Source organism: Plodia interpunctella, chromosome 21, assembly GCF_027563975.2.
Source record: "Plodia interpunctella isolate USDA-ARS_2022_Savannah chromosome 21, ilPloInte3.2, whole genome shotgun sequence".
In the NCBI taxonomy this organism is placed as follows: Eukaryota; Metazoa; Arthropoda; class Insecta; order Lepidoptera; family Pyralidae; genus Plodia; species Plodia interpunctella.
The window spans coordinates 2,291,962-2,310,912 of record NC_071314.1 but is presented as its reverse complement, the minus strand read 5'-3'; the positions used below and the strand labels follow the sequence as shown (position 1 = coordinate 2,310,912).

The 18,951-nt window shown below is 34.8% G+C and overlaps 1 non-coding gene across 1 annotated transcript; it reads left to right on the top strand.

Annotated features, from left to right (window-relative positions):
- The first annotated feature begins 12,735 nt into the window (after positions 1 to 12,735).
- TRNAR-UCG (transfer RNA arginine (anticodon UCG)) lies at positions 12,736 to 12,808 on the top strand. Its single transcript has one exon. It is a non-coding gene; the product is annotated as a tRNA-Arg (tRNA).
- The last annotated feature ends 6,143 nt before the right edge of the window (positions 12,809 to 18,951 follow it).

The following is an 18,951-nucleotide window of genomic DNA, read 5'->3' as shown; positions in this document are numbered from 1 at the left end:
TCCTTGGACGTTGCTGATTATAAGAATGTCAACAACGGAAAATTCTAGATGAGCTGCGCATATCAAATTGTAGGGTAAACCCTTTCATTAGGGTAGACTTTCTGAGTTTAAGGAGATGTATCTGAGTTTTACAAAACTGGTTACATTTTACCATATTTTGTAGCGGTGGTCATTGAGAAGTCCGCTATACGCAGGACTGCATATTGTGTGCGCGTGCGCGTGCTATTTTACAAGATTTAAACGGGAATTTTACACATGGCTTTAATTCCGATATCAATGTATTATTGTTTATGAACAAGACCAGGTTTGGCTCCAACAAGGGAACTCATCATTGGTTTACTGCACTAACACAATTTTTTGTCAAACGTTCCATAATACATGGTCTCTCTGACGACAATAAAATGAACGAAAATGACATTCATTGGTATGCGATTACTTGCCACTAGATGGCGGTGTCGTAAAAGTCATGTCAAATACCTTTAGGCCTTTAGATTAAAACCTGATACCAGGTGTTATTAACATACCCGATAATAAAAAATAATATAGGTACCCACGTATATATTTTTATATGCACTTAATGGCGCCGTTTGCTATATCCGTTTGGTCTGGCGATTGACTAGAGTAGTACCTAGAGAAGGCCATAATGGCATTATGTCCAGTTTATACATATTTTTTGTAATTCTGTGCAATAAATTTATAAACAAACATATGATGAATGCCTTCCCTTTAACACTAAGAACATTTTCCATGCAACTATAACTTAACGTGCATTATCTAGTATCGGTAATCATAACCTAACACATGGTCAGTACGAGTACGTAGGAGATATATAACATACATACACATACTGTTACATACATTGGGGAAAATAAATAATATTTGAGATTCAATTTAGAAAATACATATTCAATTTTATAGGACCTGTAGAGGCAGAAAAATATTTTAGCATAGGTTTTCAATTGTTTTGCTGAAGGTCTCAATTAATGTGATATTATCGGCGAGTCATGTCGAACAGATTAAATTGGATCGCTCAGCGTTTTCCAAATATTTTATTATATATTTTTTTTATATTTTCGTTTTGTAAAGATAGTTTATTAGCTGCCGCGGTGTCACCAGCGTATTGGAAAAAAAATGTAATTTTGCACAATAGCGCCATTTACAACCAATAAAATCAATAAAACGCCATTGGTTTTCAGACATTTTGACCAAATCCGACGGGAATCGCGTAGATACTTTCAGAATAAGTATCCTATGTGTTAATCCAAAGTATTAGTTACTTCAATACAAAATTTCATAAAAATTGGCCCAGCCGTTTCAGCGTGAAGAATTATCAAACATACTCACAAACTATCGCCTTCATAATATTAGTGGGATGTGTCATTGTACTGAAGGAAGCGGAAAAACACATTCCAGTAAATTACTGCATCAAAACAAACTTGCTATGAGTAATGTTTGAAAACATTGTAATTCCAGCTCCACACTGTCGCCGAACTCGGACACATGCCGACGTGAATGCGTGAACATTGCGTAGTTGGTATGAGTGCTTTTATTTACCGCAATGAAAAACCAGCAATGTATACCGAATCCGCCAAAGTTTGGCAAACTGTTTGACGATACTGTAAAGTGGATATTATAAATATTTTAAGGTTAAAGTGCGATGCATCCTACGTAATAATATCAGCAGGCAGGGGAAGCTCGTGTCCTGAATATTTCTAAGAAAACTTAAAGGCGTGTTTGAACACTTATAAAATACTGTATTGTATACTTACAGATAAGCTAACTTCTATATAAATCTCTGATGTGACTGGCCAGTTACAGTATAGAACACTTCAGGGCGATTTGCTCCGTCAAATTTGACGATGATTTTAACGGCGTGCCCCTGATGTTTAGACAAAATGGCGTACTTTGCGTTTCTCTATGCAAGTTAAAGTAAACGTCAAGTAATCGGTGCAAGCCACCCTTACAAAATACAATTGTTAACGCTATTTGAATGATATGAGTTAAAGTTTTAAAGATCCTGTGTTATACCTAAGGAGAGACTAGCTTTTATAAAAGTATCATATAGTTTTCCCGGTTACTATTACACATGTTAATGTGAACTATAAACCATATTCTTATGAATGTTTCATGCAAACCGTATAACCGTTTTTTGTCAAAAACAAAACATAAATCAGTGGAACGAGTCCAGTGAACTGGAGAATTGTATAAATCCAGACCACCTAGATATACATCTTAAACCCCAAATAGACTCGCGCCGCGAACTAAAGCGAACGTGTCAAATTGTGCTAATATGTAAGTTTCACTATATGATATGTCTGCCTAGGTTAGATTATACAAAGGCCTAACTAGAAAATTAATTAATTAACTCAGAACGATGGAACGCAGAGAGATAGAAAAAAATTGGTCGCTAAATAAATTGTATAATCTACAGATCTTAGTAATGGAATAAATAGGAAAACTTTTAATATTTAAAAAAAGAGGCAAAATGACAATTACCCTATTTTGAAAAGCACCCATTTAAAACTACTTATACAGTCCACAGGTTGTCAAACTTATCCGGTCAGGGTGAGGGCGTCGCTGCTGTTGAACTATTTTGACAAGAAATCACTTGAAAGTTTTTTAAGTTTACCAATTTTCGTCAATAAATACCTGTTACTTTGTGAACTTCTTGTTCTTTGTTTCTATTATTTATTTCAGTGTTTCGCGGTGTTCGCGAACGTTCACGACGCGAATCGATCTGGCGCTTTTAGATTTTCATCTTATTTTATGTTTTTAGAGCGAATCTGTTGCGATTGCGACGCGACTTAGGTATAAATGATTCCATTGTTCTATCAAAATTTAGCTTTGATATCAATATTTCATTGAGTGATTGAGTTTTGCTTTCTCTGCTAACAGGAGGTTATTCTTTATTAATATAATGATTGGACATTCTGATTTATATCTTTGGAATGTCTTAAAAACAGAGACTGTACAGTCGACCGCGCGTCAAATTACTCTTAATGGATGTTGGCAATTCATTTGGGTAGAGTTGTCGGCTGTACTAGTATTATTAATCTGAAAAGCCCAAATAATCAATATTATAATGTTAGAAAATACTAAAGCTTAAAAATATTTGTATTAAGGTTTGTTATGTAGGCACCATTACCGATTTGGTGAGCTTAGTCATTAAGCCACATACTAATAATCAAATCAACGTAACCAACAATGCAATACTATTTAGAGCCGTTGGCTCCAATGTTGGGCCAACATTGAGGCCAATGGAACGAAAGGGTACTTGATGCAAATAGCACTTTCCCTGTCAGATTTGAAAACGCACGAAGGACATGACTTGCAAATTAATTGTGAAGAAGAGCTATCTTCTCACTAAATTTCAATCAAAGTTACAACTTTCGACCTGAATCTTCTATAAATCTAAAGAAACGAATGTGAAATATTCACATTAACATTGCGCGTAAGCGCGACACTTGTCTTTTGTTATTCGTTGTAGCAACTAGTTTGCAACATTCAGTCGTACAGACGGACGGTCGCGCAATTACACCTAGTTGTCGGTTTCTAGTTTCATTTTCCTAATCTAATGCCGGTTGCACACTATCCGCGAACAGTTCGCCAAACTTTGGCGGATTCCGTATACATTGCTGGTTTTTCATTGTGGTAAATGAAAGCAGTCATAAAAACTACGCAATGTTCATGCATTGCGATAGTGTGAAATCGGCATAGGATACATATCCGAAGTACTGACTTGCATATATATACATATATAAGTATATCGACGTTAATACGTTTAAATTATAGCCTTATTCCAAAGCGACAAAGGTTTTAACACATCCTCTAAGAATGAAAAGTCTCTCTCTCAACACTACACGTTGTTGCGTCCGAGTCTGTGACGCCGCAAAGCCCATGATCAGCGTAAATAATAACCTGACAATTTTGGAGAGTCAGATATTTTTTACAATCGTCCACTTGCTTGACGTTAACCCTACTTGGGAATGTTATTATTACTTATTACTTGCCTCGTGCGACGTCCACGGGAGAATATGGAGTGGTCCTCTTATAAGGCGGAAGCATGCGCCATAGCGAAAATATAAGTGACAAAAAGTAAATGTCATTCACGCTAATAACTTCCTTAAAATGAAGGATAATATTTTTAAATACTAACTACTGTTTACCAATGTGTTTACAGAATTAGATTACATAAAATTAATTCGGATTTTAATCACAACCCTGTGTTGGGAGTCAATGCTCTTGTTTGTTTTATCAGATCCCCTGAAGTACAATACAGCCACAGTATAATAAAGTGTACACAGCGGTGTTGCTTCAGTACTAGCGCCAGTTTACATAATCTGTGTTCCAGGTGCCCTTGCATGCTTGCACGATACTTTCTGGGTGAATTTCACGATCGTTTTGAACTCCGCCGCGGTCTCTCATTAGTGTTTATTAAATTGTACCATACACAATAATCAATTTAATTATTCTGTTTTATAAATGAGGTACAAGGTTATTTTATAAATGTTTAATTTACAAGAAAATTCTTTATTTAAAAAAAATGTGAAACGCTACACGCCGCCTTCAAACGGTCTTGAAATTCACCTTTCTGTGACTATTTTATTAGGTTGTATTCGAAAAGCTAATTCCTAGTGAAACAACCAGACCAGACCAGGGTTGATCTAAGAGGAAATTGTGATATTTTTCATATGCTATTTGAGGAATTATTTAGTTATGTTCCTTTTCAATTTGTTTTTTTTTTTAAGGAGCTCTGAATGAATACTAGTAAAATTAAAACTTATTTGTACAGATGATATGTAACAGCTGAGGAACTAAATCCAGTAAACTATAGTCAAGTTTTGCAAGTCGTTGAGATTGGCGGGACAGTGCATGATATCCAACACTGTTTAAATAAGTTTCTTTCGACATTTCTTCGCGGAGTGGCGGTTCCGAAATGCCAGTAGTTTGTCACTTTTTAAGAAATCACTATTTATTATATTAAATTTAAAGAGAAAAAGTGCTTTTGTGAAAGTCTAATTTCTGAACTAATGTTTTGATCATATTAATTTGTAACTTGGAAATAAATCAAATGATCTCTAAGGGCAAGCTTCATCGTCAAATTTGACGTTGATTATAAATTACGACTGTAAAATTAATTACAGTATAAAATAATATAAAAATCTTTTATCAAACAAGTTTTTCATGTCATAAAGCTACTAGGTAGTACCTACTATAGTAGGTACTTTCTTTCGTGGAGCTCCAACATATGTTTTACGGTGCCCTAAGGCTCCTCAGAGTTACTGAAAGTATTATATAATCTGTGTCGGAGTACACTATTAGCGCCGATAAACATGTCAACCAGTTAATACTGTGTCTATTTATTTTGAACAAATTGGTTCTTGGAACGACATAAATAAATTGCGCAAATAATGACATCCGATGTTCCTTGGACCAATGGATGACCAATGACCATAACTCTAGTTATTAGAATTTTGTATCTAAAAGAAAACCAAAAATAAAAAATAACCTCGTGTGGATGTCGCATAGGCTGTGTCAATCCCGATTGCATCTCATCAGAGAGTGAAAGAGAGGTGAAAAGTTCACACAATCAACTCGAAGAAATAGCAAAATCCATAGATATAACATTAAAAAGTAGTGCAAAAAGCGCACTGAGTCTCAGAATCTGAGCATGTCCAGCCAGCCACCCATTGACCAGCTTTCTTATACTGAAAAAGTTTGTTCCATGAATAATCACAGGTAGATGTTGCGCTTCGGTGTAAATTCATCCCACAGATGGCTACAACTCAATATTATTATTGACTTCCCATCATAAACACGCCGACCTCGTTGTCGACGGGGGTCGAACTCTGCTCGACACATTCAAGGTGTTCGGAGAAAAGTGTTGCATATTGTATTTCACTATTTTACTTATCGCTACATTAGGGTATATGTTGCACCAGTCAACTTTCGCGTACAGAATTTAGAATTTTCTAGAAAAATTCTAAAGTAGATGTAGACTTTAACCTGCGCACCGCTGTTGTTCAGACAAAATGGCGCATATATATATATATATATACAGACAGAGAGCGACAGCCGATCCTGGGTGCACCATCAGGTCATGCTTATCATAATGCACTGAAATGGAAACTGAAGCGACGTGGAAAATTTCAACTCTGTATGACAAGCTGAAATAAGTGAAATTTAACTTGCAAGATTTAATTACATGTAGACATCGGGACAGGTGAAACTAATAAATAAGAGCTTGTAAAAATGGTGTCAGATTTATCTCACTTTATTTTTACGACTACTGCCATCTAATAACAGAAGTTGATTACTAACCACAATACAGATTTCCTTAGGTACGCTGTTTTCATTGTGGTTAATCGCCGGAGTCAATAGTCAACATACAACAGTGAACAAAGTCGCGGACATTAGTTAGACAAATAATAAAGAAGAAATTCAAAAAATTATATATATATATATATATATATATATATATATATATATATATATATATATATATATTGTTTTTAAAAATGCTTACTCTATATATATATATATATATATATATAGAACGTGAACATATATATCTATATATATCTCTATATATATATATATATATATATATATATATATATATATATATATATATATATATATATATATATATATATAGAGTAAGCATTTTTAAAAACAATCCTATAAATTACTTTCAGAAATTCACGTAAAGTCTCAGTATTTTTTTAAATATTAAGAATTTATAAATGTGTAATGGAATTATCAAAATTATACGAAAACAATGTAACTTTCTATTATTTCATGAAAAAAAGAGGTTACGAATGTACGCCTTAAAATGAGATCTGTCTAAATCCAAAACCTCTGAAAAAAAAATACGCCATTGATGAATACAATGTGAAGTTTTTCGACTGTATGAGAATCAGGTTCCTGTTTGGTGTAAATGCTCTCCATATTAACATTGGGTAGGGATCGTTCGCCACTCATCAAACAGCGACCTTCCTTCAGGAGTTAAGCTACTTATTACAAGCGTCTATAAAACTATAATAAGATATTAAGTCCATATTAATATTTTATGAAGAATTTATGCGTCAACAAGGACAAGGCAGTTTTAGTCCTTCAAAATGGAACAGAGTTTTGGCAAAAACGAACGAAGTTCGGTATTCCAAAGTATATCTAAGAACCAATATCGGGCTCCCAATATGAATATTATATATCCATTATAAATCCTACATTTCCCTAACATACACTGTATGTGTTTGTCATTTTATCAACGTAGGGGGATGATCTTGGCTACAAGGTTTTCTGGACATTAAAACTTATGATCGGCCTTTACGAAGGCGACTCCAACTGGGCACGTTCCGTTCACGTTCGGTACGCAAATAAGATGATCTCAATATATCTTATTTTGTATTATTTAGGTCAAAATGGTTCCTATATGTATATTACTAGCTGTTGCCTCGGGCTCCTTTGTCAAAAAGAAGCATAATGTTACTTTTTCACTCTTTCAACTATCTCCACACAAAACATCACATTAATTAATTACTCTCAATTTCGACGTAAAAGAAAGATAATCACACTTTCACGTTTATAAAATGTTATCTGTTAATATTTCGGTGAAATGGAAAATTTAGTTTATATAAAATTGAACAGATTTTTGTTAGTGCACATACAAATCTGTTAGAGAAGACGAAATACAAAGTTTTTCAACACATTCGGTTTTTGTGGCAAAGATCCGTTCCGTGACGGTTACGGAACGAAAATACATGACCGAAGTACTAGGGTAGCATAAATTCAAAGCGATCTATGAACGTGTCGAAGTTGCCTCACCCGCCCGCCACTGCATCTTTATTATATGCTTTGAATACAATGGGAGATCTGCGTGTAGATATAGCTTTTATTACAAGGTACTACGGGTTACTGAACCAGTTAGGACTTTGCACGTGTGATGTCTGAGCCTTCAATTTTACAGGAATTTAGGCATTATTTTTTTAGAAATAGGGTTCGCCGGGAAGCGTTCGATAGAAGGGGAGGGGACTGCATGAGTGCGCAATCTCTTTCAATATTCTGGGATCCTAGTACTATCCGGTATAAAGAGGGTCGGGATACGGGTTGTTAAATCCGTGGACCGATTCCGGAACTTGACGGTAGTTATCAACTTCCGGTTTTAATCGGTAGAAAACAAATGCGCATTTGTTTTATTAGTTTTCCAAAATTTTTGCTTCGCTTTTCATTCGCAGCCATGACGCACCGAATCCCGAGTTTTCCTAAATGAACATACATATTATTTATTGGATTAATTTTATTTCAGAAGCAACATGGCTATATATCTTGCATCGTTATAGTATTTACATATTTGTATTATCATAATAAAGAAAACAAAAATCATTTATTTTCAGACATTGCACTATTATAACAAATCGAACAAAGCGCAAAAAAAATACCTCCGTTTAATTTATTATCTAATTTTAAGATTAATTTAAAATGACTGCTACAATTCATTGAAACTATGAGTATCAGGTGTCATCCATTTCACCTGATCATGGAAATATTAATTGGAAAAGTCTGTTCCTAAAGCACGCAAAAAGAAATAAGACTACAGTATTTTTTCTTAGAAATAAGTGTTATATTTATTGTAAAACTAGCTGCGTCCCGGAGATTCGCTCCCGTGGGAATTTCAGGATAAAAAGTGCCCTATGTGTTATTCCAGGTTATATTCTACCCTTGAACCAAATATCATCATCCATTTTATTTCAAATCTTAATTTAGATCTATTGTATATAACTTTTATTTAAGTAACATGAACATAATATGTTATTATAACATAATATAATATTATTATTATTATCATAACAATCCGTCAAGAGTAACAGACATATATACACACATACATCCTCACAAACTTTTGCATGTTTAATATTAGTAGGATAAAACATAAATTACAAAAAATCTTTTACAACTTCAAATGACGACCTCAGTGGCGCAGTGGTACCTAAAGTGCTTGCCTTTGAAACGAGAGGTCGGGCTCGATCCCCGGTCGGGTCATGATGGAAAATGATCTTATTCTGATTGGCGCGGGTCTTCGATGTTTATCTATATATGCAAGTGTCAAACTTACTTTGAGTCTAGCTCAATCTGTGTGATTTGTCCTAATATATTGTTTATTTATTTAAATGATTGGGTCTGTGAGGCTACCATGAAACATAAAACCCGTAGCACGTCATTGCGTCCACACGTTCTCTCTTTTTTTTACACCATGTCAATTTTATGAATGATTGATTTTGGAATGTTTTCTTTCTCAAGAAAATAATGGACTGATCGTAATGACAGCGCGGCCGCAGCGGTTGAAACGCTCTGAGAACCACGCAGCCCTCAGATTTTGCATAAATTCCTTTCATGGTTCTTCCCCTTTAAATTTCTACACAATCTACAAATTTATCGTAGTGTTATCCAAATATTGTTATATTTACAAACTCAATGTAATCACTAATCTACACATTTTACAGATTCTAAACCAATAGTCTCATCAAACAGAAATCTACCAACGTTTGTCAGTAGCGACAAATATCGAAATGATGTAATAACATCAAAAATAATAGTTAAATGTATTTGAATTATAAAACGGGAAAGTCCCGAAGTTATTACTTAACCCTAGTTACTACTACAAAAATGACCTCTAGGTAAAATACCTAATTAATTATTGTTTACGTTCTCATTTTGTCAAAAATAAAATATTTTTTTATATGAACGACTAAAACCAGGTATCTATCGACTTCAAGAAATATGACACCGATACATTCATACATAAATTCATGGGATAAGACTACCGCCGTGGTCTTTATACTTATTATATAGAAGATATAGTTTATTTCTTAAATTTAAACGTTGATAGCATTATATTTGTATATTTGACCGAGCGAGCTCTACAAATCAACTTGGGCAAAAATACATTTTTTGTACCTTTGTCACGATAACTTTCGAACCGTTGGTCTGACTTTGATGAAATTTCAAAAGGAAGGATGATCTATGAATAGAATTTTTAAGTTCGTGGGCCAACAAAATCGGTCAAGTCGTTTTTGAAATATTCACAATTTCGTAAAAATTTGTTGTTTGCGGCGTGCAACTAGTTAATAAAATTGTACAAATAGTCGACTTCTCAACCATAAGACCAAACAGAGATAGCATTATAGTGCGATAAAGTGAATCTAATAAATAGAAAACTTACTTGCCCTAATATAAAATTAGAAACAAACTGCACATGTAAAAATAATACAAGTTATAGTTCCAAGAAAATAATTGTGTACCTATAAACTATGCCCTGTGAAAATAAAATGTTGTTGTTTAATTTACAGTTCTTTTGTTCGTTTGTATCAACGTGTGGTATGCACCACCCGTATACATAATATTACATTATGTGACAATAGGAAGTTGATTTTTAAATATAGCCAAGGTTTTAAGTTATTGTGTCTGTATTAAATCTGTGTTCGGCCGATTGGACCTCCATAATTCGGCATTTTTTACTCTGTTCTGTTACTGGAAGCATTATATAATCTGTGATTCTGACTTGAGGTCGACTTCCCATTAAAATTTTGCATACTGAACCTTCAGTAATATAGGGCCCAATCTTGTAAGTCTAATTTTCTTGGAAGTTACCCTGTGAAGGAAGTCCAATTTTCATGTTCGCGTGTGCTTATATGCACCCGTGGATGTCGTACGAGGTGACTAAAGGACATATAGCCTACGCAATTGATAGGCAACTATAGCATTCCCAAGGAGGGTAGACGTCAGGCATGCAGCCGGTTGTAAAATCGCAGCCTATTCTTCAAAATTTTTTTCGATGAGGCCGGGCTTCGCAGCTTCACAGCCCCGAACGCAACCGGGAACATGCGGAGGTGAGAGAGAGAGAATAAAGTCCAATTTTTAGTTAACGCTCTTGGATCTAATCTAGAAAATCCAATAGGTTCCTCACACGTTACTCGAACCAAACATAAATATTGTTTAATTTTACCGTATAAAAGGTGAGGACTAGTAGAATAACTGAACAAAACGTCTAGATCCTTTATAGCAGGCTTATAAAGAAATTAGCTTGGCTTCGCTCGCGTAATTTTCGCTCGGAAGACAGTTATTTTTCCGGGATTAAAAGCTACCCTTATTCCTTCACCATACTTCAAACTGCATGTGTACAAATTTTCAAGAAGATTGGTTGAGTAGATAGCGCGTGAGAGCACAAACAAATAAAGTTACAGTCACATTTATAATATCAGTTAGGATTACGATAGGCGTGCCTCGAGGTTTCACTCCCGTCATCTTGTAACACTAGAAAGTTTTTCTCTTGAATTAGACTTTTCAAATTGACTCTAAGTCGCGGAGATGGATAGATAAAACTTTTATTTACTAGCTGCTGCCTGCAGTTTTGCCCAAAAAACCATATGCCTGTATAAACATAATATTCTATGGTTATACAGGCATATGGTTTTTTTAGTCTTTAGGTTTTGTAGGTAAGTTAAATGCATGCAAACAAGGAACAGAAATTATTACATGTCAGATGCCTTAAGGCGAAAAATCTGATAATAATTAAAACACTAGAAAAGAAAGATTATGAGAAACAATATTTGTCTGTGAATTTAGTACACAATTTAGTATGAATCAGTGGAATGTTTTATTGTTACTTACAGTATTTATTATAATTGATATTATGCTAATTATTTAACGGCCAGTGTGACATCTCTGTCAAGTGTGTTTGGTTGTTTGTCAGTTTAGCATGAACCGTGTTACCTAAATTATTGTTTACTTATTCGAGTTTGGTGAACTGAATTTATACTTTTGCGAAAAAGTTTTTAAGTTGTTAAGTTTAAACTGAAACAAAATATATTAAGACGTTTATAAACAATTTTGAAAATCAAATTTAAAAAAGGAACTTTTGCCCAGTAGTGGGATAGCTCTATCTAGTGGGATGCTATATAGATAAAAATATATTTCTGTTGGTCTATTAACCTCACAATTAGTTACTTATGAAGACTTTTTTTAAAATATATAAATGAATAAACAAATGTAAAAATAATTGCTTATTATTTCCTCCATGTCCTAAGGGTCATCACGCCGGACTGCTACACTGGAGGTCCCGGGTTCGAACCCCCGGTCAGGGCAACGTGGAAAATGATCTTTTTCAGATTGACCTGGGTCTTGGATGTTTATCTATATGTGTATATGTTATAGAATATAGTATCGTTAAGTTAGTATCCCATAACACAAGTCTCTTACTTTAGGGCTAGCTCAACCTGTGTGATTTGTATAAATATGTATATATATATATATATATATATATATATATATATATATATATATATATATATATATATGTATGTATATCGCGTATATTCCCTCGCGTATTATTGTCACATTCGGAGCTTTGACGCCCCGAAGCCCTGGGTTCGCGTCAAAAATGAAATTAATTCAATTTTGAATTATTATCGCAATAATTGCTTTTTATTGCGATACCGTAATTTAGATAAGTTTTCATGATGCCCTTTGACATTGCTCATAACATGGCCACCAGACTTATATAATGATGGCCACTCTGTTGATAAACAGACTCTAATATTTTGTTGATGTATTTTACGTGAAAATGAAGAAAACTCGCTGCGAGGCGGGTGAACGACCGGATGACGTCATAGATGACGTGGCGCGCGAAGGCTCAACTGGGAGGATAACATGACCTATTTCGGCATTATTTGAACAGACCGTGTGGCCTAATGGATAAGGCGTCGGACTTCGGATCCGAAGATTGCAGGTTCGAGTCCTGTCACGGTCGAAGGTCATTTTTTTACGTCTTCAAATGAGTTATAAAAGAATTTTCATGGATTGTTATACCTAGTTTACTTTAAAAATGTTAAAATTTGGTTTTATTATTCATTAATTACCTATTTTTGTGCTTAATTTTTTTTTTGCTCTGATAAGCCTCTCCTGGTTGTTTCCTAAGACAGGGTTTTTATTTTTATTTTGTATGTGACAGCATTCTGGTCTGGAAGTATGGATCTTCTAAACGATTTAGAAGATAGTTCGCTATGTTTTTGTATGATATGGGGTGATTTGCACCAGTTACTTTAGCGTTGACTTTAAATTGTACAAAATAGCGTACTTTGCGTTTTTCTGCGACGTTAAAGTCACTTTGGCGTTGATTTTAACCGACGATTAGACAAAATAGCGAATTTCTGTGCAAAGATTGACGGTGCAACCCACCCTTGGTGCTGTCGTAAGTACATTACTATTACGACCACAATATACAACTCACAGCCTTTGTATTGTTTTAGCTCTATAAATTTGCAATAAAACCGTTGTTTGAATTTTAACGAGTAAATTACGCATGATATATTGACCACATTATAATTTATTGATTGAAACTTTGGCTTGTGGCAGAGCTGGTTGACGTCAAAGTATTTCATCTTTTATTAGCTGTTGCCTGCGGCTCTGCCCGCGTTTAAAATCAGCCTATGTCACAACACCCTAGACTAACAACTATTTCCATGCCAAAAAAGAAAGACAAACAAACACACTTTTATATTTAAATAAAATGTGAAACCCAAGGCTCCGCCTGCGGCAAACAATCAATCAATTTTTATATGAAAAAAAGGACAAACAAACATACTTTCTTATTATTAGTATGGAAGTATGAATTATTTTCATAGACATTTGTTGTGCTCGAGTATTTGTTTATGCACTGAAAATATATATTTATATATTTTGAGTTTATAACGTCGGTTCCAAAATGCTAAAATTTATTACAAACATCAAGTAAAATTACCTTAAGTGAAGTCCTTAACTGCTAGCGGGAAAGAACCCTGATTGAGGAAAGTTCAAATGCTGACAACTTACGGCTAATACTAACGCCTATTTACATACATTTAAAACCTGCAATACAGCTAAAGTATGGTTATTACTAGATTGTCACAGAATGTAGTCATATTGTGGATTGTGGATAGGGGGCTTACCAAGTATGATTCATATAATTTTTAATTGGTTTAAATGGATTTGTCATACATATCACACATGTTTTTAACTTAATTTAGAAAATAATACTAATGACATGAAAAAATTCTAGAATCGGGCGGGAATTGAACGCACGCCCTTGTCCAAGAACACTGTCCCAAATAAGTAGACAGGGACGCGGGTTCAATTCCCGCTCGATTCCAGAATGTTTTCATCCATTTTTGCAGTTTTCGTTTTGACGATTTATACCCGAAGGTTTATAGACCTCGTGCGAAGCCGGGCTGGGTCGCTAGTAAAGAAACAAACGACATTCTGTAACACAGACTTAACCATCGTCATGACCTAATAGAAAAGTAGGTATAGTGTGCTAAATTACATATAAAAAATCGCGTGGGCGATATACCTCAATTGTTCCGACAAGTTACCAGAATTAACTTTCTGTTTCTATACCATACATGTTCCAAGAAATTTGCTTTCTAACTATTGAAATAAAAAAGTTACACAATCCGCGCCTGCGCCCCAAGTCCCGTGGGAAAATTGGGATAAAAAGTACCCTCAATGACGTTTAACATCCTAGATATCCGAACCCACTTATTCATAGAGTTAAATGTTTTGTCGCGTTACAATTATAATGTGCGATAGTGACAAAACATACTTTAACATAATGCTTAACTTTTTTATGAATCAGAGGGTAGATCTGGGGGGGGCCTACCATCAACTATTACAAAACGATTCAATTGTAGGGCAGTTCGGAATTAGGAACCTAAAATGAATCACGTTATTTGGTACCACCAACTAATCTTAACAAAGTCGCATTTGAATCGTAAGGAGTGAATGAAATCAATTAAAAAAATAAAAAACCCCAGTGACAGTAGCCAAATGTAAGAAAGAGATAAGGCTTTCTGTCGATGTCGATATATTTTATCTCGTTTCAAGAGTTGCGTTCCGATATCAAATTCTTACCATTTTGGGCAAACAATGTGCACTTTTTTGTATGTTACTTAAAATTAAAATATATATTATTATCTTGCTGTCACATGACTATAGTAAATACAAAACACAATAAAATAAAATATTTAAATTAAAATAAATGCAATATTATGCAGACAGAAAAATTTGTCGGTCATATCATCAAACCGTACCACGAAAGAGTTTCCGTGGCAAAATTAGGAACTATCAATAACAGATAGACTACATCGTTGTTTTCAGCGACAGTAGCGCCACGTCTTTGGGACTTCTTTCGTGGAAACCTATCTGAAATAGTAACTTGTTTTGAATCGCCAATTTCGACACCTAAGCGATCCAGTTTACGTTCTCAATGCACATCATGGTACGGAAATGTATGCAAAATTAGTGAATGAAATCTAATTGGCGTATTGTTTTGGTCACTACCTATAATGGATCGTTATATCATCTTGATGGTACGAATATGCGATGCAGGTCAGTTTAAGTCGTAAAGTGGATCGCGTTAAAAGATGACGGTAAGCCCCCTGCAATGTATTGACAACTGGTACTCGTATTATCACTATATCCAAAGTTATTGTTAAGTTTAAGTACTGTATTTATTTTGTTAGCTTTTCTTTTGTTAGTAATGTGTGTGAAATTGCAACAAGTATGAGTAAACTTATCTGAATGAGAAGAATAGAAGATGACAGGTTAGCTTGATTTTGGCTACATTTATACGCGTCACCCTTCACAGTCTGCCAAGTAGGTAACGAAGTCTTTTGCCAAGTTCATGGTTGTGGCGAAACATATATATATATTTGTTATAACAGCCAGCCCTTGACATGTAATTAGAATTGATATGATAAAACAACTATTTCTGTAGTAGACTATAATTTTTGGACGTATTGCAAAATCTAAGTACCATAGATACCTATCTGGATTAAAATGAGTGTTTAAGCTACAAGAGGAGATGGGCAGGACATTGGGTTCCCTACGTGAATTCGAAACTTAAAATTGCACTTTGGACACCGATGGACGTCCGAGTACGAGATTAGACGAGTGATAGATTGGAGACCTATAGAGACCACCAGAAGATGTCGTCCACTAGAGGATGGACAACGAAGCATGTTGGTTATAACTGGACGAGGAATGCTGGAGACAGGGAGTCATGGAGGAAGAAGAAGAAGGCCTTTATCTGAAGACGCATGAAGAAAGTACTGAAATGATATTCTTCATTGGCTTCAATAGGTACTTGTCTTACAGAGTTGAAATATTCCACGTCGCTTCCCATGACATGCATTATTGTTAGCATCGGATCAAAAGTGTTCACATCACTTTATCAATAACATTATCATTTACTTACAGATTTTCCTTTAAAATATTACAATTATTATGTAAGTACTTCTCTTTCAACAATGCAACGTAAAAATTGGCGCCTCGCTTGTACACAGATAATATATGATGGCCGGCCTAGTAACTTTTTAAAAATTGATGTAATTAATCATCAAACTAACAGTTGACAGCTGTCAGTGGAAATAATCGGTAATGTAAAAGTAAGTAACATAGTAAACATGATGGTTAAACTCAGGAACGGCTCACAAGGTGGGAATGGACAACGGTTTATTGCACGGATTGATTTTTTTTACGTGTTGAATGCAATAATCTCTATGACTATAATAAAAGTGAACGAGAGTTACATTTTTGAATTCACTGTTGCTGCTTCCTTATTTCAATGTAAGTACTGTCAATTAGTTTTTCTCCAAAATATATGTAGGTATGTAGAATGCTATAGATAAAATGGTGCTAAGTAATGTCTTGTAATGGACTCGTAATGGCGCAATCGTTTCGCTCTAATGGTTTATTTACATTCGGTTTGATCGTTAGTAACTTTTGGCGCAGTTAACAAACTACGACTTTATCTCCTAAAGGTATATTGTTCACACGTTTTTAATGTCTTAATGGACGGAAAAGGGCCATGCCATGTTAACGATACCGGTACAATCACACAGATTGAGTTGACCCTATAGTAAGTTCGATACTTGTGTTATGGGATGCTAATTCAACGATAATAGATTTTATAAAATAATATAGATAAACATCCAAAATTTACCTAGGTCAATCTCATCCTCGATTAACGACCTCGGTGGCGCAGTGGTAAAGGTACCTGAACCGAGAGGTTCCGGATTTGATCCCCGGTCGAGTCATGATGGAAAATGATCTTTTTCTGATTGGTCCGCGTCTTGGATGTTTATCTATATATGTGTTTGTTATAAAATATAGTATCGTTGTAGTATCTCATAACAGAAGTCTCAAACTTACTTTGGGGCTAGCTCAATCAGTGTGATGTTTCCTAATATATTTATTTATTATTTATTTAATCTGAAAAAGATCATTTTCCATCTTGACCTGACCAGGAATCGAACCCGAAACTCCAGAGTAGCAATGGATGTATGTTTGTTTTTTGTTCATTCTGGAATACCTATAAACAGAACCAGAATCAGACTACTCAGTCGCGACTACATAAAACAGGCACAAAATGATGTACCATTTTTAACAATATTCATCAAGTTCCTACCTACTTTCTGAGATCTAGTTCGCTGCTCAGACCAGATGTTTAGGTTGAGAAGCCACCTTACATTGAATTACTTTGGGAATTTACTACATGGGATGTAAGTTTCCTTAAAATCTAAAGTGGCTTTTCCATCTATATTTACACTAGCTTTTGCCCGAGGCTTCGCCCACGTGAATTTCATAGTAAAATCTCGGTAATTCTTTATGAAAAAGCTTTTTATTTTGAAAATTTATATTAAGTTCCATACAGTCTTTCACCCCCCTTTTGAAGGGGTTGAGGGTTAATTTCCAGAAAAAACTGAAATACGAATTCATTAATTTGTTGTAAAAAACTAAAATCAACGGTGTAGAACTTTCATATATAAGTTTTTCATCCCTTTCACCCCCTTCGCGGTAGAATTTCCAAAAATCTCTATTAGTGCTCACCTACATACACTCCACATAAACCTACATACCAAATTTTGGCTTCCTACGTCCAGTAGTTTCGACTGTACGTTGCCTGTCAGTCAGTCAGTCACTCAGTTGTGTTTTATATATATTGATGATTTATTGTTTGATGACATATTTCTCCGTTTTATGGTTACATTGTTATATTGATGATTATCAGCTTATATAATGTACTAGATACCATGTAGCAGTGGGTTATGTTTTATGACATAATGCATTTAATTACACTATGCGCCATATAAAACAATCTAGGTTCAATATATTCTGTATTCCGACTTTATTGGGTTTTGTTTGTATTCAAATTTTAAAGCAACGGGGTTACCTATATTTTTTAATTATTCAATACAAAGACAATGCGTTTTTATAGGACGCACGTCTTCGTGTGTTGATAGCTTAATATCTGTGTTATTTTCTTTATAACGTCAGGTTAAAGTCAAAGTTGATTGGTGCAACCCACACTAAGAGTGGGTTGGACGAACGTTTGAACGCGACGTAGTAGCGTTTCATTAGTGTGCGACATTTTTTTGAACAAAGAATCATTTTTTTTAAATTAAACATTTATTAAATTAACATTGTACAAGTACTCTACTTATTTATAAAATAGGATAATTAAATTGATTACAATATATGATCCAATTTAATAAACACTAATGACAGCACGCGGCGGAATTCGTACGCTCGTGAAATTCACCCGGTTGCACTAGTCAACTTTGACGTTAACTTTTAATGTCGTAAAGGATTCTCTGGCAGTCAAATATTAGGACCAAACAGAAAATGGAAATAGGTTTCTCTCTCTCTTTCGTTCAAAGTGCCATCCCGGTTTCTTCCACAGCCATAGAGCGATGGAAGCCAGGGCCCTCTTTACTACTTCCACTTCCTTAGTTGTTAGACTGCAACACATTTTATCCTCACCTCAACAACATTAAGCCAGCACTTCTTGGGTTTGCCCCTTCTAGGACCAGGGGAAGCGGCACAGCCAGCCTTCTGTTCTCTAATTATTTTTAC